A 27,407-nucleotide genomic window follows, 5' to 3' on the forward strand; every position below is an offset into this window, starting at 1 on the left:
TAAATGATTTCTCTAAATTATTTTATGCACCTCATAGATCATGGTTAACACCTAGTATAGTATGCCATGGCCACCCAATCAGTAATAAGGTTTACCTGAAATGAACCTATAATCATATGTTACCATGCACTAACATCTCTCCGTTACAAAACCCCAATTCAAGCTGGAGTCATGGTTTATGTCAAACCCTATTTGCTATAAATATTATGTTCTCTTTTAATTCCAGTTCTTAATTAAAAAGATTTTTCTCATCAGAAACTCTTTCTGAATAAATCTATCTGTCCTGGCCAGGAACTTGAAACATCAAGAACAATTAAATGAACATAGGATTTTATCTCTATTTACATAGAGGAATAGATTCCATCTTGATCAACACCTACCTCCATATATAACTAGTAGGAGCCAACACATGCCCATATACCCATACACAGTATAAGCATGAAAGTAGTATCAAACTTAAACCACCTATATACAAGATAACTGTGCTATCTCAGGTCTAAAAATTATATGCATTGATATGATTAATGACGATGCATTGATAAGAGTAAACTCCATGTGCTTGTCATAAGTGTCACTGGTTTCGCCTACTTATCATGTATAAGTGCCTATCATGTTTGTTATATAGCATGCGACTCACCATTTCATCTTATCTATATCTCATATAAATAACTTGGGAACAAACATGAATACAATCTTTCTGGATAAGTCATGTCCTTATTATGAAGTATCTTCGATTGTGAACCTATTTATGATACTTTGTACTAGAAATACTGTCACTCATATTCTTAGCAACTTAAGAATATAATTTCTAACAAAATATCAATGGACCTTTTCTATTACACATAAATATATTATGTAAACGGAAAAGTGGAAATGCCTTTTATTAATAAAAACATATACAAGATGCATACTAAATGATATGCTCTAGGCATATTACTAACAATTTGATGTAATCAAATACCCTTAAACTCAAACATTTGCTTGTCCTCAAGCAAATTAAAGCTTTATAAAAACTCATTGGGGTACTTAAAAAATAACAGAAAACTTAACTTGCATATAATTAGACACTCTTCAACTTTCATACCAATTCTCACTTTTAAGGCATAGGGACCTCAACAGTTGCCCGCTAGAACCTCACCCCCTTCATGATGCTTCAACTAATTATTCCTCTATACAAGGCCATTAATAAGTCACAAATAACTTGTTTTATCAGGATAGATTTGAGAAATACTTACTTCCACCAGTTGCCTCTATTGAGGATGATTGTGGTGAGTTTGATTTAATTCTAACTCCATAGGCATATCTCAATTCCCTATCTCCACTAATGTAGAATACACTTTTCAAAAGATCAAAAGGTCTTTAAAAGGGTTGTAATGGGACTAAAGAGATAATGACTTGGTTGCCAATGAAAGGTTTTTAGGGAATGCGAATATAAGGATAACATGTATGCATAAAATATAAAGTATACGAAGTTTATTTTACTAATTTTGTATGAAGAGAAAGGGATTTTGGTTTTTTTATAGTGCCAATCATGCTTCCATGATACTTATCTTGGGACTTCTTCTTTTTTTTTTTTTATTTATTCTTTCCTTTTTTTTTTATTTATGTCCCTTTTGTCCTCTCCCCCAAACTCATTGCTTTTGCTGGGTTGGAAAGGTAAATTTTTCTTTGATTTCAATTGCAAGTTGCACTCTTTCTTGACTTTAACATCTACTCTCCATTTTCTTTTTTTGCACTTAATATACTTTTTACTTATGCATTTAGCCTCCTCAAAAGGGTAGGATAGGTGTTTCGGCTAGGGGCTAAGTAAATAATATGGGTAAACAATAAATTCTAAGGGATAAATATAGGCATCAAGTTGGCTGCAAGGGATATATATTTTAACTAGGGGTGGCTAAGGCTTAGTGAGGTTATATCAAAGAATGCCTTAATCATCTCTTCATCAAGAATATGCCAGGATTTCACCTCGATAGGTCCAAGAGACATGTTCTAGAGTTGGTGAGGCATTTTTAGGTTTGCTTGTATCTCAAAAATTTTCTCCCAATTTTGCAAGTTCAATGTGATAGATTAATGGCTATAAAGGGGTTTAACTAGTTTAACTCCACTTAGGTGATTTTGTAACACCCCTCGCCCGTCTATAGTATAGTCGAGCAAAGCGTGCTACATTCGGTGCCGGAGCACCCTAACTTATCTTACTTTATTTCTTTAAAAATTTTGTTCTTGTTATATTCAATATCGATTATTTTTTGACGGAGAAACTAATGGAGTTTCCCCTATTTTATTTCGTTTGACGTGTTTTACTATTCACCTGTTTGAAAATTCACTAATATTTTCCAAGTATAATCTCATCCATACACATATCATCATTTCAAAAATTATTATGTAATTCAAATCTATACTAATTTGTACAAATTCATTCATGCTCCATTCTTATAGCAAAATTCTCAAATTTGTATTAATTTACATGATTTGCAATAATTACATAAATCCTTAATTTACACGACATACAAATTAATTACAATTTGCTAATTTACATTACAATATAAGAAATAAATAACATACACAAAATGCATGATATGCTTAATGTGAGCCCTATCTACATGCATTGCTGAGGAGGTGACAACCTTAAACACTCTGCAAATTAGAACTCCAAAATCTCTATTTAGTATTCGTTGGGCTTTAACTTCAATACCTGCATGGGGAAACAAATCCATCGCGCTAAGCATTGCTGCTTAGTGGTGCAATAATATAGCAAGAAAATAGTATACAAATAAAGGTAGAAATAAACCATAGTTCGAATAATTTAGATTTATAATTAATTTAGCTTCTAATATTAACTGTCCTTTATCCTGCCATGTTCTTCTTTGGAGGTGCTCAGTTCAGAAATTTGCATTAATAACGTACTAGATACAAATAATCCAAAACTTAAACTTATACTTATATTCTTATATAAGTCACATTTGTGACACCCCTTACCCATGTACAGTATACCCGAGTAAGTATGCCACACGGTGTACCGGCACACTCTAATATTCCTCAATTAATTTATACAATCCTTTTGCATATAATTTACGAAATACAATTTATTTAAACCCTTTATCAAAAGTATCATTTATTTAAGGTTCCGAAAATTTTTAAAGAAAATCCGGCGGAGTACCGGCTAAAAATGGAGAAAACCATTCTTCGAAACCTGTTAAAAACGCTTCCAATATTTTTATTTCATCATCTCAAACTCCAATATCCAAAATCTCAACAATATTTCTCAAACATCCATTATCAACACCAAACTCAATATCAAGATTTCCACATTTCAATTTCCATTTTCATTCATCATTCACATGTGATGTTCGCATATAAATCACAAGTAAACATTTACTATTCTATTAACAAATACAATTTTCATAATTTACATATACATCAATATACATTACACAAGTTTAATTACATATGAAGAAAAATCTGCTACAAAATATCAAAATGACAAAATGACACCTAGTGCCCTACCAATGCAATCGCAGTAGTGAGGTGACACGGACACTGCAGAATCGCCGGATGGACTCACCCACCGAGGTCTACTGGGCTCACGATCGATCTCCAGTACTCACGCGTGGCAAAAGCAACGCGCTAAGCAATAATGCTTAGTGGTGCAATAATAAAATAAAAGAAAATAGCGATATAAATATGTATTGCATGTGCATGTTTTGTTTGTCATGTATTTGTATATTCATTCCTTTATTTCTTCTACATTGCTCATTTTCATTCATTTTGTTGCCCAAGTAACCTACACTAGACGATCGGATCGATAACGTGGTAACCGCACCGGTACCTAGTACCTCGCCGTCACACCATCGGTCAAATATGCATCTCCAGGTGTGAGCAGCTAACAAGTCAGAAATAATATCGTGCACAAGTCCAAGTCTCAATGCAAAGTCAGAATGGCTAAAAGCAATGAAATCACGAATGGCATTTTTGCCATGTGCGATCGCTAATCGAACCCTATTGGCATGCCAAACTATCCAAACCAATCTTGTTAGGTATACTAGGGCATTTGAAACTCTTAAATTCGTCAATTTGTGAATTTCAACTTTTTTGGTGTTACTATTCATCATTGGTCAACAAAAATGTTGACTTTTGGAATAAAAATATGTACATTGCCTTTGGCACTCCCAACATACCACATTTGGTGTTTAAAACTTGTTGGCATTAAGTGTTAATGCAATTTCAAAGTGTAACCCACACAAGTAGAAAATTTCAGTTTTGGTGAGTCAATTTCACTGTTTCATTGGACACTGTTACTGTTGGAATTTGAAGAAATGTAAAACATGAAAGTTGTTCCTTATTTTGTCTAGTTGAATTTCCTTTTTTGAATCACTCCATTTGGAGTTTTGTAGCTCCAGATATGGCTCAAAAATCCAGGCTGTCCGGATATGCAGTCTTCAGAAATTTACCATATCTACAGTGCATGAACAGTGATTTGAGTCACTTGGTTGAATGGGTTCTGGCCATAATTTGGGGTAGGTTCCTTCATGAAAGTTGTTTGTCTATGTCTTAACTTGTTGCTGTAAAAATTTCAGACCAATTGACCAAATCTACAGTGAGTTATGGCCAAATGAACAGTTACTGTTCATTTGGCAAATTCTGCAGCATTCAGTGTAGGGCATCCGGATTGTGGCTGAGTTTTGACCCTTTTGCTTTGGTCTTTTGGGCATGGTTTCTTCAGCAAAAATGTGCCATTATAAGCCTAGTTTCATGTCCAATTGGCCAAACTTTAATTGGACTGCCACTGCCCAAGTTATGGCAGTGCAAAGGGACTGAAATTTCAGTCCCTATGCTGATGTCCATAGGGCAGTTTATACTTTCACTTTACCATCCCATTTTTCAGTTCTAATTAGGGTCAACCTACCTAAAATGGTCACTAATTGACCATTAAAAAGTCCTCTAACCATTTCCAAAGCTAAGTCACCATTTCACCTTCTCAAACCCTAATGTTCAACTAAGTTTACTCATAAACCTTGTCTAACATACTTAGTTCAATCTTCATGCATTTTAATACCTTAACCATGATTTCCAACCACTCTAAGTTTGTTAAACAATCAACCTCATACTCTCATAGGGCTGCTGAAAATTTAAAGTACCATAACACATGTAATTTACTTCAATTCCTTAAAATTTCTTAGCTCAAATGATGTTCTAACTAAGTTTAAAAGAAGAAGAATGAAATTTGTAGCACTAACCTCACTTTAACCTCTTGTAGGCAAATTTTTCCAAGCTAAATCTTCACTTCCTTTCCTTTTCTTGGCTGCCAAAAGGTCATGCAAGGGGCTAGGATAAATTTTAATGAAAGTGACTTAGGGTTTTGAGGTGAGGTTTGAGAGATTTGCAAGCTTGATTGATGAAGAAAATGGAGGGTTTCTCTTGGCTATGGTGAGGCAGAATTTGGGAAGAAGGAGCTGATCACGTTTTGAATTTCCTTTAGTCTTTATTTTGTCCCTTTTAAGTGTTTTAAAGATGCTTGTTTAAATGCAATTGGTGGGGACTTATAAGTGACATCATAAAGATGTCATAAATTGCTTTTTATGGATTTTTCTTTCCTTTTCTTTTCTAATCATTTTCAATTCAATTTTCAACAATATTTATTCATATTTTATGTCATAATATTTATTTACTCAACTGGGCAAGTCGGCCAAAAATCACCTCTGAAGGCGAAATGACCAAAATGCCCTCCGTTTGGCTTAACGGGTCAAAATTGTCTGTACCGATAGAAAAATTTTTCTAGGTATTTTCTTGGCATTCTAATGCCATGGGAACCTCAATTACCCTTCTCTGGAGTCCCAAAAATTATTTTATAATTTTTCCCTCTGGTCTAGGGCTCCTCGTTGCGAGAACCGCAACTTCCCTCCGGTTACCCATCGCTTGGGCACCGGCTCGTTTCACTTGGTTGTATTTTATTTCTAAAATTTTTACTAAATTTTTCTTATTAATATTTGAGTTAATTATGGTTCCTGTCTTTAGTTTAAATATTTTTCCGGACATTCTAGTTGTTCGGACCGACACCGGTCACCGGAATAGTAGGATGTACAGAGTGGTTACCGGGAGGGTGTTACAACTCTTCCCCTCTAATTTAAATTTCGTCCTCGAAATTTACCTGATGCAAACAGTTGAGGGAACTGTTGCCTCATCGTCTCTTCACTTTCCCAAGTTGCCTCCTCGGTGTTGTGGTGCCTCCAAAGCACTTTCACCAATGGAATCTGCTTGTTTCTCAACTCTTTCACTTCCCGAGTCAGGATCCGTAGAGGTTCTTCTTCGTATGTCAAATCCGGCCGTATTTCAATTTCTTCTCTGGAGATGACATGTGAAGGATCTGAGCGGTATCTTCTGAGCATAGACACGTGGAACACATTGTGGATCTTGTCCAGCTCTAGTGGTAAAGCTAGCCTATAGGCCACTGGACCCACACGTTCAATGACTTCATATGGGCCAATGAACCTAGGGCTTAACTTACCTTTTCTTCCAAACCTCAGCACTTTCTTCCATGGTGACACCTTGAGGAACACCTTGTCGCCAACCACATATTCTATTTCTTTTCTCTTCAGGTCGGCATAAGATTTACATGCATGCGAGGCAACCTTTAAGTTGGCTTTGATTGATTTTACCTTCTCCTCACTGTTTCACAGTGCAGCCCTACCAGTTTGTCTTCGCCCAATTCAGTCCAGCACACTGGAGTTCTACATTTTCTTCCATACAGTGCTTCATATGGGGCCATTTGAATGCTAGCTTGGTAGCTATTGTTGTATGCAAATTCTGCCAGTGGGAGGTATCTATCCCAGCTTCCCTCAAACTCAATGACACAACTCCTCAGCATATCCTCAAGGACCTGGATTACTCTTTCAGATTGCCCATCCATCTGAGGATGGAAAGCTGTGCTGAAATGGAGTTGTGTACCCAAGGATTCATGCAACTTCTTCCAAAATCTCGATGTAAACCTTGGGTCTCGATCAGATATGATGGAAAGTGGGATTCCATGCAGTCTAACTATCTCACTAATATACAATTCTGCTAACCTCTCTAGTGAGTAGTCAGTCCTAACTGGCAGAAAGTGTGCTGACTTTGTCAACCTATCAACTATCACCCATGCCGCATCATGCTTCTTCCGGGTGAGAGGTAGGCCACTTACAAAATCCATGGTGACCCAATCCCATTTCCATTTAGGTATGCGTATAGGCTGTAGCAAACCCGATGGAACTTGATGTTCTGCCTTGACTTGCTGACATGTCAAGCATTTAGTTACATAGTCAGCTATGTCTTTCTTCATACCAGGCCACCAATACTGAAGCTTCAGATCATGGTACATCTTGGTACTTCCTGGGTGCATAGCATATACACTGGTGTGTGCCTCTTTTAGAATACTGGTCTTCAATTCCCCATTATCTGGTACACACAGTCTTCCTTTGTAATACAGACACCCATCAGCTTTCACCCCATAGTCAGTTGCTTTTCCTTCTGGGATTTTTCTCATAATAGCCATTAGCTTCTCATCTACCTTCTGCCCATCTAAAATCTGCTGTAGCAGGTTTGGCCTCACTTGCAACTCAGCCAAGATGGCTCCATCACAAACTAAAGATAGACGGGCATTCAATGATCTCAAGGCTGTCATGGATTTTCTGCTCAAAGCATCAGCAACTACATTTGCCTTCCCAGGATGGTAATCAATTACATACCATAGTCCTTCAGAACTCAATCCATCGCCTCTGTCTAAGGTTGATCACCTCGGGTTGGCAAATATTTTAGGCTCTTGTGGTCTGTAAATGTAGCACTTTTCACCATACAAGTAATGCCTCCATATCTTGATCACGAAGATAATTGCTGCAAGCTCTAGATCATGGGTAGGGTAGTTCTGTTCATGTGGCCTTAGGTCTGCGGAAGCATAGGCGATCACTTTCCCCTCTTGCATCAATACACACCCTAACCCATTATGTGAGGCATCACTATATACCACAAAGTCCTTTCCGGACCCTTGTTGTGTTAACACTGGTGCCTCTGTCAACATAGCCTTCAACCTCTCAAAACTGGTCTGGCACTTGTCCTTCCAGTCAAATCTGACATTCTTGTGTAAAAACTTGGTCATTGGAGCAGCTATTAGGGAAAATACCATCACAAATCTTCTATAATACCCACTAGCCCCAAGAAACTTCGACCTCGGTTGTATTTACGGGAGGCTTCCATTCCATCATCGCTTCTATTTTCTTGGGATCCACCTAATCCCATCGGTGACACTATGTGTCCAAGGAATGCAATCTCATTCACCAAAAGTCACACTTGGACAACTTAGCATACACTTCTTTTCCCATGAGGTTTGCGAACAATTCTTAAATGTTCATCATGTTTTTCCTTGGTATTGGAGTACACCAGAATGTCATCAATAAAAACCACTACGAACCGATCTAGGTATGGATGGAAGATACGGTTCATAAGGTCCATGAACGCCGCTGGTGCATTTGTTAGGCCAAAGGGCATCACCAGAAACTCATAATGCCCATATCGGGTCCTGAATGCAGTCTTGGGCACATCTACATCTTTCACCCTCAGCTGATGATACCCTGATCTGAGATCAATCTTAGAAAATACTCCTGCTCCCTTGGTGATCAAGCAGATCATCAATTCTAGGCAACAGATACTTGTTCTTCACGGTCACTTTATTCAACCGCCAGTAATCAATACAAAGTCTCAAAGTCCCATCCTTCTTTTTCACGAACAAAGACCGAGCTCCCCAAGGTGACACACTGGGGCGTATGAACCCCTTATCTAGCAACTCTTGTAACTGAGTTTTCAACTCCCTCAATTCAGTAGGTGCCATCCTATAAGGAGCAATGGAAATGGGTGCTGTACCCAGCAGTGTCTCAATAGCAAATTCGACTACCCTTTCTGGTGGCAAACTGTGCAACTCTTCAGAAATACTCGGGAAGTCTCTCACGTGGGTATGTCACTCAAGTTTGGCTTAGCACGCCTAGTATCCACCACATGTGCTAGGTAGGCTTCACGACCTTTTCTCATCATTCTTCTTGCAAGATGGTGAGATGACATTGACAGAAATCGTCCTTTCCCCTACAACTGTGATCTAATTACCCTCAGGGGTATTCAAAGAAATACTCTTAAATTTGCAATCAACTATTGCCTGATGACGTGACAACCAGTCCATTCCCAAAATCACGTCAAACTCATGGAAGGGTAACTCAATCAAGTCTGCCAAGAATTCATACCCCTGAATCCTTAAAGGGCAACCCTTGTATACCTTGTTCACTACCACACTGTGACCCAATGGATTAGTGACCAGAATGTCTTGGTCACTCTCCCTACCGATATCCCCCTTTCTACGGGTAGATTGATGCAGATGTATGAATGAGTGGATCTGGATCCACCAATGCATGCACAGTGTAGTGTAGAGGAGAAACGCACTCGATGACGTCCGAGGCATCTTGCTCCTCCTGAGCTCTCAGGGCATAATTTCTGGCAGGTGGTCTATTATCTGGCCTCTCTGCTGGCTCAGATGCAGGCCTCTGAGATGGTCCCACAGCTTCAGATTTACCAGACCTTCTACCCCTTGGTGGTGCAGGAGTAGGTTTGTCTACTTGTGTCGGAGCAACTGTAGTAGTTCTGCGTGGGCAGTTCCTCAGTTGATGTTCTGTCGACCCACATCTCAAGCAAGCACCAGTCACTCTCCAACATTCCCCCTTGGGCCATTTCTGACAGTGTGGACACGCAGAAGATGCTGGGGCTGGTGCCCTGAACCCCATCCCTGGAGAGCTGCCCACTGATGGTGTGGACTGACCTCACCTAGGGGTGAATCGTGGCACTGGCCCCGAGACCGACCACGACCACGTGGCTGACCTGAACTCTGTGCAGGAGGACCCTTAAACTTCTTCCCAAATCCAGGGGCGGAACTAGACTGACCTGGTCCCCTCTTCTGCTGTCTCTCCCTTCTGGTCTGCTCATTGATTCTCACTTTTTCAACCCTTATTGCGGCTTCCACTAGCTTGCTAAATTCTGTTATTCCCAAGGCAGTGAGCTGTATCTTGATATTGTCATTCAGTCCCTCTTCAAATCTCTTGCACCTTTCAGCTTCGTTAGGGACTATTTCCCTTCCATAGCGGCTTAACCATACAACCTCCTTCTCATACTTGCTCGACAACCGTCTGCCTCGAGTTAATGAATTCCCTTCTTCTCTCTTCCGGTATCTGATACCCACATATTTCTTCTTGAACTCGAGAGGAAGAAGTCCTAAGTTCTGACTTGGGCTGCACTTCACTGACACGATGTCCCACCATCCGTAGGCATCGTCTTGTAACAAGGATATAGTAGCTTCTAAGTTACGCTGCAGGTGCGGTGGAGTTGTTTTAAGACTCTGCTGTTACATTCAACCAATTCTACCGCAATGAGTCATCTTCTCTCTTGCCATAGAAATCCACCGCCCCAAATTTTCTTAGTCTCTCCAAGTGTGATTTACTGTGGAGCCGGTGGTGGTGGTGGTCTTTGGTCGGCATTACCCGACCATCTGTCTAAAGAAGTCGGCCATTTGTTGAAACATGGCTGTGGAGGCCGAGCAGGCTCGCTTGAGTGGCGAGCAGATTCTCTCATGCCCCCAGTCTCAGCTGCTGCAGGTGGAGCATGACTCTCCACTTCCTCCTCAACGGCTCTCTGAGATGAAGGGTCCATATCCTATTCAAAATAAGAAAGATAGACAGATCTGCGTTAGTGTCACCTCGACTCTTACAAATGCAATGCATGGTATGGACTCAATCTAGGCCCGAACGCCTAAACCGTGCTCGATACCACTAAATGTGACACCCCTTACCCATGTACAAGATAATGCGAGTAAGTATGCCACACGTGTACTGCACACTCTAATATTCCTCAATTAATTTATACAATGCTTTTGCATATAATTTACGAAATACAATTTATTTAAACCCTTTATCAAAAGTATCATTTATTTAAGGTTCCGAAAATTTTTAAAGAAAATCCAGTGAGTCTGCTAAAAATGGAGAAAACCATTCTTCGAAACCTGTTAAAAACGCTTCCAATATTTTTATTTCATCATCTCAAACTCCAATATCCAAAATCTCAACAATATTTCTCAAACATCCATTATCAACACCAAACTCAATATCAAGATTTCCACATTTCAATTTCCATTTTCATTCATCATTCACATGTGATGTTCGCATATAAATCACAAGTAAACATTTACTATTCCATTAACAAATACAATTTTCATAATTTACATATACATCAATATACATTACACAAGTTTAATTACATATGAAGAAAAATCTGCTACAAAATATCAAAATGACAAAATGACACCTAGTGCCCTACCAATGCACTGCAGGTAGTGAGGTGACACGGACACGGTGCAGAATCGCGGATGGACTCACCCGGTCCGAGGTCTCACGGGCTCACGATCAGGATCTCCAGTACCTACGCGTGGCAAAAGCAACGCGCTAAGCAATAATGCTTAGTGGTGCAATAATAAAATAAAAGAAAATAGCAGATATAAATATGTATTGCATGTGCATGTTTTGTTTGTCATGTATTTGTATATTCATTCCTTTATTTCTTCTACATTGCTCATTTTCATTCATTTGGTTGCCCAAGTAACCTACACTAGACGACTGGACTGGATAACGGGTAAACTGGCACTGGGTACCTAGTACCTCGGGCCGTCACACCATCGGTCACATATGCATCTCCCGGTGTGCAACAGAACAGCTAACAAGCTGTAGAATAATATCGCACAAGGCCAAGTCTCAATGCAAAGTCGAATGGCTAAAAGCCATGAAATCACAGAATGGCATTTTTGCCATGTGCGATCGCTAATCGAACCCTATTGGCATGCCAAACTATCCAAACCAATCTTGTTAGGTATACTAGGGCATTTGAAACTCTTAAATTCGTCAATTTGTGAATTTCAACTTTTTTGGTGTTACTATTCATCATTGGTCAACAAAAATGTTGACTTTTGGAATAAAAATATGTACATTGCCTTTGGCACTCCCAACATACCACATTTGGTGTTTAAAACTTGTTAGCATTAAGTGTTAATGCAATTTCAAAGTGTAACCCACACAAGTAGAAAATTTCAGTTTTGGTGAGTTAATTTCACTGTTTCATTGGACACTGTTACTGTTGGAATTTGAAGAAATGTAAAACATGAAAGTTGTTCCTTATTTTGTCTAGTTGAATTTCCTTTTTTGAATCACTCCATTTGGAGTTTTGTAGCTCCAGATATGGCTCAAAAATCCAGGCTGTCCGGATATGTAGTCTTCAGAAATTTACCATATCTACAGTGCATGAACAGTGATTTGAGTCACTTGGTTGAATGGGTTCTGGCCATAATTTGGGGTAGGTTCCTTCATGAAAGTTGTTTGTCTATGTCTTAACTTGTTGCTGTAAAAAGTTCAGACCAATTGACCAAATCTACAGTGAGTTATGGCCAAATGAACAGTTACTGTTCATTTGGCAAATTCTGCAGCATTCAGTGTAGGGCATCCGGATTGTGGCTGAGTTTTGACCCTTTTGCTTTGGTCTTTTGGGCATGGTTTCTTCAGCAAAAATGTGCCATTATAAGCCTAGTTTCATGTCCAATTGGCCAAACTTTAATTGGACTGCCACTGCCCAAGTTATGGCAGTGCAAAGGGACTGAAATTTCAGTCCCTATCTCGATGTCCATAGGGCAGTTTATACTTTCACTTTACCATCCCATTTTTCAGTTCTAATTAGGGTCAATCTACCTAAAATGGTCACTAATTGACCATTAAAAAGTCCTCTAACCATTTCCAAAGCTAAGTCACCATTTCACCTTCTCAAACCCTAATGTTCAACTAAGTTTACTCATAAACCTTGTCTAACATACTTAGTTCAATCTTCATGCATTTTAATACCTTAACCATGATTTCCAACCACTCTAAGTTTGTTAAACAATCAACCTCATACTCTCATAGGGCTGCTGAAAATTTAAAGTACCATAACACATGTAATTTACTTCAATTCCTTAAAATTTCTTAGCTCAAATGATGTTCTAACTAAGTTTAAAAGAAGAAGAATGAAATTTGTAGCACTAACCTCACTTTAACCTCTTGTAGGCAAATTTTTCCAAGCTAAATCTTCACTTCCTTTCCTTTTCTTGGCTGCCAAAAGGTCATGCAAGGTGCTAGGATAAATTTTAATGAAAGTGACTTAGGGTTTTGAGGTGAGGTTTGAGAGATTTGCAAGCTTGATTGATGAAGAAAATGGAGGGTTTCTCTTGGCTATGGTGAGGCAGAATTTGGGAAGAAGGAGCTGATCACGTTTTGAATTTCCTTTAGTCTTTATTTTGTCCCTTTTAAGTGTTTTAAAGATGCTTGTTTAAATGCAATTGGTGGGGACTTATAAGTGACATCATAAAGATGTCATAAATTGCTTTTTATGGATTTTTCTTTCCTTTTCTTTTCTAATCATTTTCAATTCAATTTTCAACAATATTTATTCATATTTTATGTCACAATATTTATTTACTCAACTGGGCAAGTCGGCCAAAAATCACCTCTGAAGGCGAAATGACCAAAATGCCCTCCGTTTGGCTTAACGGGTCAAAATTGTCTGTACCGATAGAAAAATTTTTCTAGGTATTTTCTTGGCATTCTAATGCCATGGGAACCTCAATTACCCTTCTCTGGAGTCCCAAACATTATTTTATAATTTTTCCTCTGGTCTAGGGCTCCTCGTTGCAGAATCAAGAACTTCCCTCCGGTTACCCATCGCTTGGGCACCGGCTCGTTTCACTTGGTTGTATTTTATTTCTAAAATTTTTACTAAATTTTTCTTATTAATATTTGAGTTAATTATGGTTCCTGTCTTTAGTTTAAATATTTTTCCGGACATTCTAGCTGTCCGGACCGACACCGGTCACCGGAACAGTAGGATGTACGGAGTGGTTACCGGGAGGGTGTTACAACATTTGTAATGCTATTTTAGTTATAATTCTTCTACTAGTCTTTCTATCACTTTCTTGATACTTTCTAAGTTGTTTACAATCATTTTGTAATATTCAAAATTATTTTTTCCTTTTTTTTATTTATTATTTTTTTTGGAACTAATTTCATTTACTTCGGACCATTCTAAGAAACAAAGTTTTGGTGCTAATCTAATTTATTTTAGAACTTTATACTCATTTATTTGCTTTCTAGTTTTTTTAATTGCTAATCTTCGTAACTTATTTTAATAAATTAGAGTGCTCAAGTAACCTATGACAGGCTGACTAAACTAGATAACGGGTCATTGGCACTGGACACCGCGGTGCCTCAGGCCGTCATACCATGGGACGCAGAACGTCAACCACGTATGCAGTCAGTATGGCTAAAAAGCCATGATAACTCATAATCGGGCATTAAGCCATGAGTACGGGCATAAAGCCATGAATACGGGCATAAAGCCTTTTGCAGTACTGCTAAAACAATACCCTATTGGCATGCCAATCTATCCAATCTGACACACATGTCTAGGCAATACAAGGGCACATAATATTATTAAATATTAATATATTGTGTTTTATGACTTCATTATTTCATGATAAATTTCAATTATAATTCATACATTCATTTGATAATATATATGATCACAATTCACATCAATTATCCTTTCATACCATTGTACTCAAAGTACTTTTCCTTTCTACAATAATGAGAACTAATGTCTCATTCATACATTATTATGATTCATTTATTCATTCATTATGTCATTCATATTGATCACAATTCAAAACAATGGTTCACATGTACCATTGTATTCAAAACATTTATTCCTTTCTCATTTATACATTCAAAAATCTACTTATGTAATTACAAATTTTATATTTCAAGTTGAGTTGCTAATATTTTATGAATCTATTTGTGATGGGCATATAAGCCCTAACTATCTATTCACATCAATTAGGTGACTTATTTTTCATGTTTCAAGTAATCCATGAACATTTCATGGATTTCAAATTTATGGCCTTAATTTCCCTTTAACAATTTTGACTAGGATGCATAGTCCACATTTGTCATACAATTCTAAGCATTTAAGCTTAGAATTAGTTCTAGGTCTTCATCTTAGTTTGCTAATCATTTTCATTACTATTCACCTTACTAGTCAACTAAAATGTTGACTTTTTCATACTTAATGGATATGTTAATTCTAATTACACCAAGATCCCACATTTTGAGTTTTACATTTGCTAGTATTAATTGCCAATTGCAATTTATAGTCCCCTAGATACATTTCTAAATTTTCAGTTTTGATTACCTAAGTTTACTATTCTATTGCACAATTTTACAGTGGAAACTAGGCTAACTTTTCTTCATCAAAGTTGTTTCTTATTGTGTCTTCTTTAATTCCCTTTTTGAATCACTCCATTTGGAGTTTTGTAGCTCAAGTTATGGTCATTTTACCATAACTGGCCGGAGTGACCTGTACCCATAATTTCTGGGCAATTTGATTCTGCCAAATTTGGTGACCTAAGTTTGGTTGGCCATTTGACTAGGTTATGGTCAGAATTTGGATTTGTGTTCTTCATGAAAGTTGTAGGACTATGTATCAGCTTTCTGCTGGTAAAATTTCAGATCAATTGAACTTTTCTACAATGAGTTATGACCAAATGAATGAACACTATTCTTTTAGTCATTTTGCCTAGGCAGAATGTAAGTTACCCGGATTAGGGCAATTTTTAGGTTAACTTGGTTTGGTTTTCTGGGCAGGGTTTCTTCACCAAAGTTGTGCCATTATGTGTCTATTTTCATGTTCAATTGGCCTTGCACCAATTGAACCTATACAACTCTATTTATGGCTGCCCAAACCTACTGGACTCACAACCAGTCCTGAAGTACACACTGGACAGCATACCTAACCTCAATTCCCATGGCACAAATCACTTCATTTCCTAATCAAAGATAGCCAAATGGTCACTAATTGACCACTAGGACTTCCATTCACCAACACATGAGCAAAACCCTAACTTCATGCTTCAAACCCTAGTTTTCAAATGTCCATTCATGCACATACATCAATTAAACATACTAATTCATTATCACTCTTCATATACACTTCAAACACCACCTCTAATCCACCTTAATCCTTCAAAATAATCATAACTACTTCCCCTCATATAGCTGCCAAAATTTGTAGATGCCCAAACATGCACATATTTATTCAATTTTCTCAATTTCCTAGCATAAATAATGTTATTAGCACAAAATCTAAAGAAAAAGAGAAGAAATAGGTACTAACCCTTGTGTGAGCAGAATTTTCCCTCATCCAATTTTAAATTTTCCTTCACTTTCTTAGCTTTTCTTGGCAGCCAAACACTTCCTCAAGGTGTAAGAATAATTTTTTGTGAAGGGGCCTAAGGGTTTTGGGGTGAAAAAGTTGGGGAAATCAAGCTTGCAAGACCAAACGCATGGTGGAAACCCTCTCCTCTCTCTCTCTCTACGTTTTGGCTGCCCAAAGGATGAAGATGGGAGTGCAGATTGGTTTTTAATTTTGACTCTTTTTAATTAGTTTTTATCCCTTTTAATTAGTTTGTCAAGTTGTGATTGGGTGGAGAGTGTTTAATAACATTATGTAATGTCATAATTCCTAATTTCTTTCATTTTTCTTTCCTTTTCTTTTTCTACTCATTTTTAATTAAATTTTTAGCAATATTTATTCATATTTTATGTCTTAATAGTTATTTACTTAAATAGACAAGTTGGTCAAAAATCATCTCTGAAGGCGAAATGACCAAAATACCCTCCATTTGGCTTATTAAGCCAAAATCATCTATACCGATCGAAAAATTTTTCTAAGCATTTTCTTGGCATTTTAATGCCATAGAAACCTCAATGACTCTTCTCTGGAGTCCCAAAAATTATTTTATGAATTTTCTCCCCGGTTTAGGGCCTTTAGCTGCGAAGACCGCAACTTTCCACTGGGTTACCCATCGCTAGGGCACTAGCTAATTTAACTTGGTTGTATTTTATTTTTAAAATTTTTCCTTAATTTTTCTTATTAATATTTGAGTTATTTATGATTTCTCACTCTAGTCTAAATATTTTTCAAGACGTTCTAGCTATCCAGACCGACACCGATCACCGAAACAGTAGAATGTACGGAAATTGCTACAGTGAGGGTGTTACAGATTTAGTTTTTCACAAACAACATATTGAAGCCTTTTTGCCCATTCAGTTACATTTATTCCTCTTTCTCAGAGAGTCCAATCATTAGCTCATCAAAGTTTTAATTATAATTCTAAGTTAAAAGCCTTTTGAAAAAGTCCAAAATTTTCAAAATTTGCAAAAATTTTCTAGATTTTTATCTGGATTTTTAATACACAAATATAATATAAACATAATAAGGTGATGCATAATGCAGCACAGTATATGAATGCAATGCATGAAATGCACCCCCAAACTCAAATTTGACATTGTCCTCAATGTCAACAATATATCACAATCAGGTCAGGATGAACATCATAAATTTAATAATAAGGAAAAGCTAATGGATATAGAATACTCTCCCTTAAAGCGTGCCTTCCCTTGAAGATTTGTGAGATTGATCTCAATTGCTCCTTTCAAGTGCTTCTTGAACCTACAAAGTGAACAAACATTGAAATTAAGTTTGGGAGGGTGATAAAACAAAAGAAATAGACAAATGCAAACATTAAATTTAAAACTTGGGTTGCCTCCCAAGAAGCGCTAATTTAAGGTCATTAGCTTGACCATTTTTAGAATTGCTGATCAAAGAGCGATTTTTGCCCATAGTAGTTGTCATGTAGCACCATATATGGATCTTAATTTGTGGTACCCTAAAGATTGGTAAGATTTGAAATAGGATTGCACATTGCATGAACAACACATGGTTTAGAGTGATATGCTTTGGATGAGGGTTGCTTTAGCTCGTGGAGGATGTATGATGCTGCAGGAGGTGTCCATGATAGAAAAGGGTCTTCTGGTGGTGTATGTGTAAACAATGTTAATGAGCTCAAGTTGATAGTCTTGTCAATTTCTTCATCTACCACCTTTACCTCTGATCTATCTTCATGTAAGCACTCTTCTTGTGACACCCCTTACCCGTCTACAGTGTAGCCGAGCAAGTTATGCCACTCAGTGTGTCGGAACACCAATTCATGTCTCAATTTCAATTAATCCCCTTTTAATTCATTTATTTATAATTTTTGATAAATCTAAATTACTCCGCAAATTTTATAGAAAATCCGGCAGAGTACCGGCTATAAATTGGAAAAACAGTTCTTCTGAACCTGTTAAAAACACTCCCAATAATATCATCACCTTATTCTCAATCAACCTCCAGTATATTCTCAACAATTTCTCAATTCACTTCAGTATCTCAAAATTCAATTAAATTCAAACCATTCAATTAAATTCAAACCACAGTCAACTCAATGAAAAATACTCAATTTATTGCTGAACATATTTCATAGATACTTACATCAAAAGCTTAATTACATGAATTTATAATATACATTACAGAAGGTTACAAAATACAAAATATCAAAATATCAGAATATCAAAGTGGCCTAATGTCCTACCAAATGCACTATAATGTGAGGTGACTCTGAACTCTGAGTGCAGATATGAAGGCTCACCCTGTATGAGGCCTGCTGGACTCCCCAGCTATGTCTCCAGTACCTGCGCGTGGCAAAAGCGATGCGCTAAACAATTCTGCTTAGTGGTGACAATATAAAATAAAATAAAATAAAATAAAATAAAATAAAACATGTGTGCAAAATGTATGTTTACATTTTTTGGTGGACTAAATTTCAAATATTTATTGCAATATTATTCGATTAAAGTTTGGTAAGATTTATTAACACTGCCCGAGTAACCTATACTAGTTGACTGGACTGGATAAACGGGTATACTGGTACTAGGTACTAAGTACCTCGGACCATCACACCATCGGTCACATTGTGTCTCCTGGTGTGCAACAGAACAACTAATAAGCTGTAATAATTATCGGGGATTAAACCCGAGTATAACAACTCAATATCATAGCCAAAGACTATTATGTCCCGGAATGGCATGAAAAGCCATGAAAATCAAAATGGCATGAAGCCATATGCAGTACTGCTAACAGAACCCTATTGGCATGCCAACCTATCCAAACCAATCACGTTAGGCCTACTAGGGCATTTAACACTTTTAATTTGTGTAATTCTTTGAAATTGAAATTTTTATGACTACTATTCATTTCATTAGTCAACCAAAATGTTGACTTTTGCATTGACAATAGGTAAATTAGTTTAAATATCATCAACATACCACATTTTGCATTTTAAACTTGTTGGTATTGGTTGCCAATACCATCTCTAAGCTTAAAGTGAATTGGACAGAATTTTCAGTTTTCAAGCTTTGGGTTTACTGTTCCATTAGTCACCTTTACAGTGGGAATTTGGAAAAATAATCAACATGAAAGTTGTTCCTTATTTTGTCTAGTTGAATTTCCTTTTTTGAATCACTCCATTTGGAGTTTTTTAGCTCAAGTTATGGCCTAAAAACCATAACTGGCCGGATTGGACAGATTCCAAAATTCTGGGTAAAATTGTTTCTGCCAGATTTGGTAACTCAAGTTTGGTTGGCAATTTGACTAGGTTATGGTCATAATTTGGGTTAGGTTTCCTCATAAAAGTTGTTTTTCTATATCTCAACTTGTTGCTGGTAAAATTTCAGGTCGATTGGACATTGCTAGATTGAGTTATGGCCAAATGACCAAATACTGTTCATTTGGTCATTTTGCCCAGGCAGATTGCAGGTCACCCGGATTGGAGCAAGGTTTTGGTCCACTTAGTTTGGTCTTATGGGCATGGTTTCTTCACCAAAGTTGTGCCATTTTGTGTCTAGTTTCATTTCCAATTGGCCAAACACCAAATGAACCTCTACAATTCAAATTATGGCTGTCCAAACAGGCTGGACTCACATCCAAACCTGCAGGTCACACAAGGTAGCCACTCCAACCTCAAATCCCACAACCCAATTCACTTCATTTTTTATTCAAACCAAACCAAATGGTCACTAATTGACCATTAAAACCTACTCCCATCATCACAAAATCAAAGTCTCATTCTTCAACCCAAACCCTAACTCAACATTTCAAAACCATGTATTATCATTGCATTTATCAATTCACTTATAAGATACACATTAAGGGCAGCCATACTAGCATGTTAGCTCTCCAAAAATCATCACCATATTACCCTAACCATGACTGCCAAAATTTAGGGTTAGCATACCAATGGTGTTTCATCAAATTTCTTTGTCATTTACACCCATTTATAGTTCTTAAACATGAAATTTAAGTGAAATTCAAGGTTTAGGTCACTAACCTCTAATGGAGTGAATTTCTCACTTGCTCAAAGTCTTGGTTTCCTTTTCTTTTTGCTCCCACAAGAATCACCAAGATGATAAAATGAATTTTTGTGTTGGTAATTAGGGTTTTTTAGTGGGAGAAAGCTAAGAAAAATGGAGGTTGGAAGGTTGTTAATGGTGGAATGAGGAAAGGGGTGTGGGGCGGCATGAAGAAGAAGAGAGAGGGCTATTTGGGTTTCTAGAATTCTGCCTCAATTATCCCTTTTTATTGAATTTTAATTATCTTGCTTAATTTTGATTGGCCATAGCATTTTTAATTACCTCATGCTTACATAAGCATGAGGTAATAAATCCCATTATTTCCATTTTCTTTTCTTTCATTACTTATTCATTTTTAAATAAATTTTCATTAATATTTTTTCATATTTTATGTCATATAATTCACTTGCATAAATGGAGAAGTTGGTCAAAAATCATCTCTGAAGACGAAATGACCAAAATGCCCTCCATTTGGCTTACTGGGCCAAAATTGTTTGTATCGATTAAAAAATTTTTTCTAAACATTTCCTTAGTATTCTAATGCCATAAGAACCTCAATGATCCTTCTCTGGAGTCCCAAAAATTATTTTATAATTTTTCCCCTGGGTCTAGGGCTCCTAGTTGCGAGAATCGCAACTTCTCACTAGGTTACCCATCGTTAGGGCACCGGCTCATTTAACTTGGTTGTATTTTATTTCTAAAATTTTTTCTAAATTTTTCTTATTAATATTTGAGTTAATTTTGGTTCCTCACTTTAGTTTAAATATTTTTTCGGATGTTTTAGCTGTCCAGACCGACACAGGTCACCGAAACAGTAGAATGTATGGAGTTGCTACTGGGAGGGTATTACACTTCTAATGACCCTCCAACAATAAAGGAGTTGTTTTCTTTAACTTTAGGTTTCACTTCTTCTTCAAGTAACTCCTGCTTTTGTAGGAATTCTACTGGTAAGTCATCTTCAAAGGAATTTTATTCTTCAGGCTTAACTTCTTGTATAGGTTCAAATTCAAATGAAGCTTCTTCATTCTCCCAACTTTCTTCATTTGTTTCCTCGTCATAAAGTGATAGCACGTTATTCACCATTAGTTTATAAAAATTTTCCAATGGAGCTATCGGCTCTTTAATTCCCACTCTATTCTCTAATTGCAGCTCGAATGGTTGGTGTGCAATATTAGGTTGATAGGTGTCTAGAGGGTATTGGTCACTCCAACCTTACAGTGAAGGATCCCAATGCCAATGGTAATCAAAATCTGTCATGTCATTCAACAAGTAAATGGTATCCTCATGGTTTCTTTGAAGAACGTGATCACCAGTTGCCCAAGCTCCATAATCTACCCAATTCCTTATCACTTCATCCAAACCATTATAGAAATTGAGAGTGAGTTCATAATTTGAAAGACTATGATTGGCAAATTGCTCTACCAATTCATTGAACCTCCTCCAAGCATTGTAAAATGATTCATTGTGTTGTTGAATAAAACTTGTGAAGACTTGTTGATGAAACATCTTAATGATCCTCACAAGAAAAACAAGTAAAAATAAAATTAGATAAGAAATAAACTATAAAAGAAATAAGAATGGCTAGAGTAATCAAATCACTATTCATACAATATCAAGCATCGGTCCTCGGCAACGATGCTAAAAACTTGTGTGCTGGTTTTACAACCACTGCAAGTGCACGGATCGCTAACAAGTAATAAAGTGATGAGTAGAGTATCGTTCCCACGAGGACCGTGTTGAGTACCAAACTATAGTGATTTTAATTATCTAGACGATCGAATTGTAGAGAAATAATAATTATATCTAAATTGAAAGAAATAAAATCTAAATAATTAACTAAAATAAAATACTAACGGATAAATATATTCTAGAACTAGGGGTTCACACTTCAATTAATTATAGAATTAATCTAATTCATTTAATAAATGGGAGATTATTGCTTTGATGGCAATTAATCCTAAGTTATCTTAAGTCCTCTCTCAAGGCACTCAAGGTGTATTTTAAGTAACATAAACCCTACTTTCATGGTGATTAAATTAATTAAAACCCTTTAAGATCTTCGATTAATTTTGGAACTCCTCAAAGGTCATGAGCCTATCTCTAGGTCAGATTTCCTAGGTTCAAAATCCTAATTTTCTAATATTAATCTTCACCTTTCAGTCCTTCAATTAATATCTGTAATCAATACTAAGTGGTTACGAACACATAGCGTCCATTAAGATCACAAGAGATTGAATCAAAGATTAAAATAACCTATGTATTAAATAAAATCAAACTAGATCCATAATTAAATTGAGTGCTACACCCTAACCCTAGAATAAAGAACCTACTCATACATGGTGAGTTTTACAATCAAGTTTATAAAAAGATAAAGAGAAGACATGTGAAGAAAATAGAGTGAAAGAACCTAGGAGAATTGCAGCTTTGGACTTTTGGAACTTCAGCTAAAAATCTCTTAGAGAAATCTTATAGATCTTGTTTTCTCCCTTGCCTCCCCTGAAGTTGGTGTGCATCCTTGAATGTAAAAATTGGCTCAATGTAAATTCTCTCCTTAGATGTAAATTTTTTCTCCCCTCAATTCCTGACTTGTTATATTTATATATGGTGTAAAAACCCTAATTTCATAGTCCTAGAAGCGTTAGGAGTCCATCCGGGTCGAGTTGAAAGTAAGAAAAGTCGCATCAGAATCGCTGTCAGGTGAAACACGCCCCGTATATTTATATATGGCCATGTAGTGAAACACGCCCCGTATAACTTTCTGCCACTTTTGTTTTTCAAGTTTTCTTTGTCCAGAAGGTTAGGGTCCAGGAAGTTACACGGGGCAAGTTACATGGCTTATGTACTGCTTCCAGCCCTGTATTCTTCACATTTTGACCTCCAGATCTCTTCCAAACTCATCTTTGATTCTAGAACCACATAAAAACACCTGATAAAATATAAAAATCAATGAATTGAGTTGGATTAACATATTTTCTAAAATAATAATGAAAATATAAAAGAAATAAACGTAAAAGGATGCTAAATGCTAACAAAATGCAATGCATGTTAATCTTAAATGTCTATATAATTTGATGTAATCAAAGACCTTTCTTAGCAACCATCGAAGCTGTCATAGATATTAAAAATTGGTAGTTAACTCTCAAAGTAGAAGATAAAAAAGTGGAATTCAACCTGTTCAGCGCAATGAAGCACAAACTTGAACCTGATGAGTGCTTAAAGGTTGATATAATTGACAAGCATGTTAAAGAGGAATTTCATAAAGCACATCCTGAAGTTCCTCTTGAAGCATGCATTGTGCATAGCCACAAAACAGAGAATGAGAACATAGAAATTGCAGCTTGTGCACAATCTTTAATAGCTAATCCACCCCTACCCTTAGCTCAAGCTTTCAAGGTAGAAGAGCTAAAGGAAGAACGGCCCAAAGGCAAACCTCAGGAAAACACTAAACAGGTAGAAGTATGGAGCAAAACCTCAGGCATCTTCAAGTTTAATGGCCAGAGAGTGAAGCCATACTTCCCAAGGGATAAAATTGAAGATGGATTCACCCAATCCTATAGCACCCCTCCACCTCCATAATGAAGCTGAAGAACAGTCCAGCTAATGACTATAAACAAGCCCTCTTTGGGAGGCAACCTAAACACTTTTGTAATCTCTCTTTTTATTTTCAATTACTTTACTTTATGTTCTTTAATTTTTGAAGGTACCCCAATTTATAATTTTACAAAAGTAAGGAACTTAAGACAAAGGAAGAGGAATCGTCTCGTCAAAACCACACAAGAGGAGATTGCACAAAACTGGGGAAGTAACTATGTTGCTAATACTTGTATTCATCTCATTCATATAGACAAGAATACTCTAGTATGAATCAAGTGCATAAAAGAAAGAATCAGAAAGGCAAAAAATTACATGGGCCATGTAAAAATTTTACACACCCCATGTAACATTCTGGAACCCTGCAACTGCACTTGCATTGGCTCTAGAAACTTACACAGGTTCACCCTGTGTAATGTTACACTCCGCGTTCTTTAGAAATAGAGAGAAAAATTTTGAGTTTAAGGGAGATAGAGAGTTACATGGGTCCCCTAATGAATTTACACGAACCGTGTAACTTAAATGTCAATGAGACTTGCGAACAGAAAGTTACATAGGTCCTCAAACGTATTTACACGGGCCATGTAATTTAGCAAAATATGAAATTTTTGGACAGAAAATTACAAGGGTCCACGAACCTGGACCCGTGTAGTGATACACGCCCTGTGTATCATGTCGTAAATGCGATACCTGGGGCACGAAAAAGCTCAAAATGAAGGGTCAAAACGACCCTTTAAATTCCCCTCTCACCCTTAAACTCCCTCCAACTCAAAGACCCTTCCTCTCCACGCCTTTTTCTCTTTAAAAACCCCTCAAATATACTTTTCCCTCACAAAACCCTAGCCTTTCCTCCTCTAGAAAGCACCAATGGCACCTACAAAATGCCCTACAAAGAGAATGAGTTCTTCCTCAAGGCAAGGAGGAGATTCCTTACCCTCACCTCCTCAGCCATCACCCTAGTGCTCGAGAACAAGGTAAGCCCCACCTCCACAACCTCAACCTCAACCACAACTCGCAGAGCTAGCAAAACTTGAGTTCTCCATAACCTGGACGTTCTGTGACTTTGCCCACCAAGATTTATGCACACGGCTTAACAATAAGAGGATTATCTCCACCAAATACATGGACTTCAGGTTGTTGGAACAAATCAGCATACGAAAAGAGATTGATGGGCTGCTATATAGCATTGGTTGGACCAGATTTGCCCAACTCCAATTCCCTACCTACAGGGACACCACATTCAAGGCCACCCTATAGCCCACTGATAGAGAAAGTAGGGGGAGAATCAAATTCTGATTACTTAGCATTGATCGAGTAATGAACATGGATGAGTTCAATGTAGTGTTCGGCTTTGATAGCACCGAGTTCCTAGAGATCCCTCAAAATAAAATGCTCTACAACAACGTGGACTTCTAGTGCTCCATAGCACTAAACACTAACATCTATAACTCCAGTAAATCCAAATCCTCCGACATCACTAGCCCCACTTTATGGTATATGCACAGACTTGCCACCCACATAATCATAGGCCGTGGCGATAGCTTAGGCGTAATGAATGCGAATGAGCTATTCATTTTGTGGTATATGGTCACCAGGCAGCATTACAGCATTGGATTCTTCTTGTGCAACTACCTACGTCACCTATCTCACGAGCCAACAGTGCATATAGTGCTTGGTGGTCTTATCACAGCCATCGCACTTTATTTCATATTTGTCCCGGGGCATCACAGGCTTCACTCCATCCCTGGCATTGCCAGAATTGACAAAACCATATGCATATCCATGGGGATATGTAAGAAGGTTGGCAACACATGTTTTTTGGTTGATGTCGAAGGGAACATCATCCCTTGGAGGGAAGAAGCCCAAGAAGACCCTGGTGAACCATTACAGGCATAGGAGGAAGCCCAAGAGCCATTCCACCATGAGTCCCTCGCTTCCCTACACCCCACTACCAACAGACCTCATCCTTATATACCTTCAGCGCATGGAGACCACACTCAATAATAGGATGCAAATGCTCGAAGACAGCCTCTAAGAAGCCTATGACAAGCTTGATATCATAATAAAGAGGCTCAACGGAGAGGGACCATCATCACCATCAGAGACTTTCTAGAGTTAGGACTTTAGGATAGGTTCTTTAATGTAAAAACTTATATGCCTTAGTCATAAACTGTGTTTATAGGTCTCTGTTACTTGCTTTTTGTCCAAACTTTTAGTTCTTAAGACATAATATGCTTTTTCATAATTCTTGTGCTATATCTTAATTTTGCATATTATGTTGCCATTGAGAACAATGTTAGATTTGAGTTTGGGGGCACAGATGCATTTCATGCACTGCATTCTTCATATTTCATTACATTGCTAAATTATATCCATATTATACTTGTGTATCAAAATTCCATAAAATTTTGTAAAATTTTTACTTTTTAAAACAAATTTTTAACTTAGAATTATAACCACAAATCTTAATAAGCTAATAATTAAACTCTATGGGATTAGAATGTATCTGGATAGGCAAAAAGGCTTTAATTTGTTATCTGTGTAAAACTTAACCACCTTAGTGGAGCCAGACTAGTTAATCCCCTTCATAGCTATTAATTTGTCACATTAAACTTGTAAAATCAGGAGAAAATTTTTAAAATGCAAACAAACCTAAAAATGCCTCACCTAGCTCTAGAACATGTCTCTTGGACCTATCGAGGAAAAATCCTAGCATATGCATGATAAAGATATGATTAAGGCATTCTTTGATGTAGCCCCATTTAGCCTTAACCACCCCAAGTTACAATATATCCCTTGCAGCCAACTTGAGCTTATATCTTTACTTATATAATTTTTCTTGTTTGCCCATATTATTTGCCTAGCCCCTAGCCTAAATACTCACCTCACCCTTTTGAGGAAGTCTAGTGCATAAAGGATAGGCATATCAAGTGTAAAAGAAAACATAAGGAGAAGATGTGAAAACCAAGAAGAGTGCAAGTATGAAATTAAAATCAGGAAAAATTTATCTTTCCAACCCAATAAAAGTAATAAATTTGCGGGAGAGGATAAAAGAGACATAATATATATTCATTTTGGGACTTATATATATATATATATAAGTCCCAAAATGAATATCATGGAAGTATGCTTTGCACTATAAAGAACCCCCTCTTCCCACGTAAAATCAGCAGAATAAAGTTGGTATACTTAGAACTTTGTGCATAAAAGCTATCCTCATATTTGCATTCCCTTAAAACTCTTCATTAGTAACCAAATCATTACCCCTTAACTCCAATACAAACTCTCTAAAAACCTTTTAATCTTTTGAAAGTGTGTGCTACATTAGTAAAGATAGGGAATTCAGATGTGCCTATGGAGTTGGAATTGAGTACTTTATCACAATTATCTATAATAGAGGCA

The sequence above is a fragment of the Hevea brasiliensis genome, chromosome 5, assembly GCF_030052815.1.
Source record: "Hevea brasiliensis isolate MT/VB/25A 57/8 chromosome 5, ASM3005281v1, whole genome shotgun sequence".
NCBI lineage: Eukaryota > Viridiplantae > Streptophyta > Magnoliopsida > Malpighiales > Euphorbiaceae > Hevea > Hevea brasiliensis.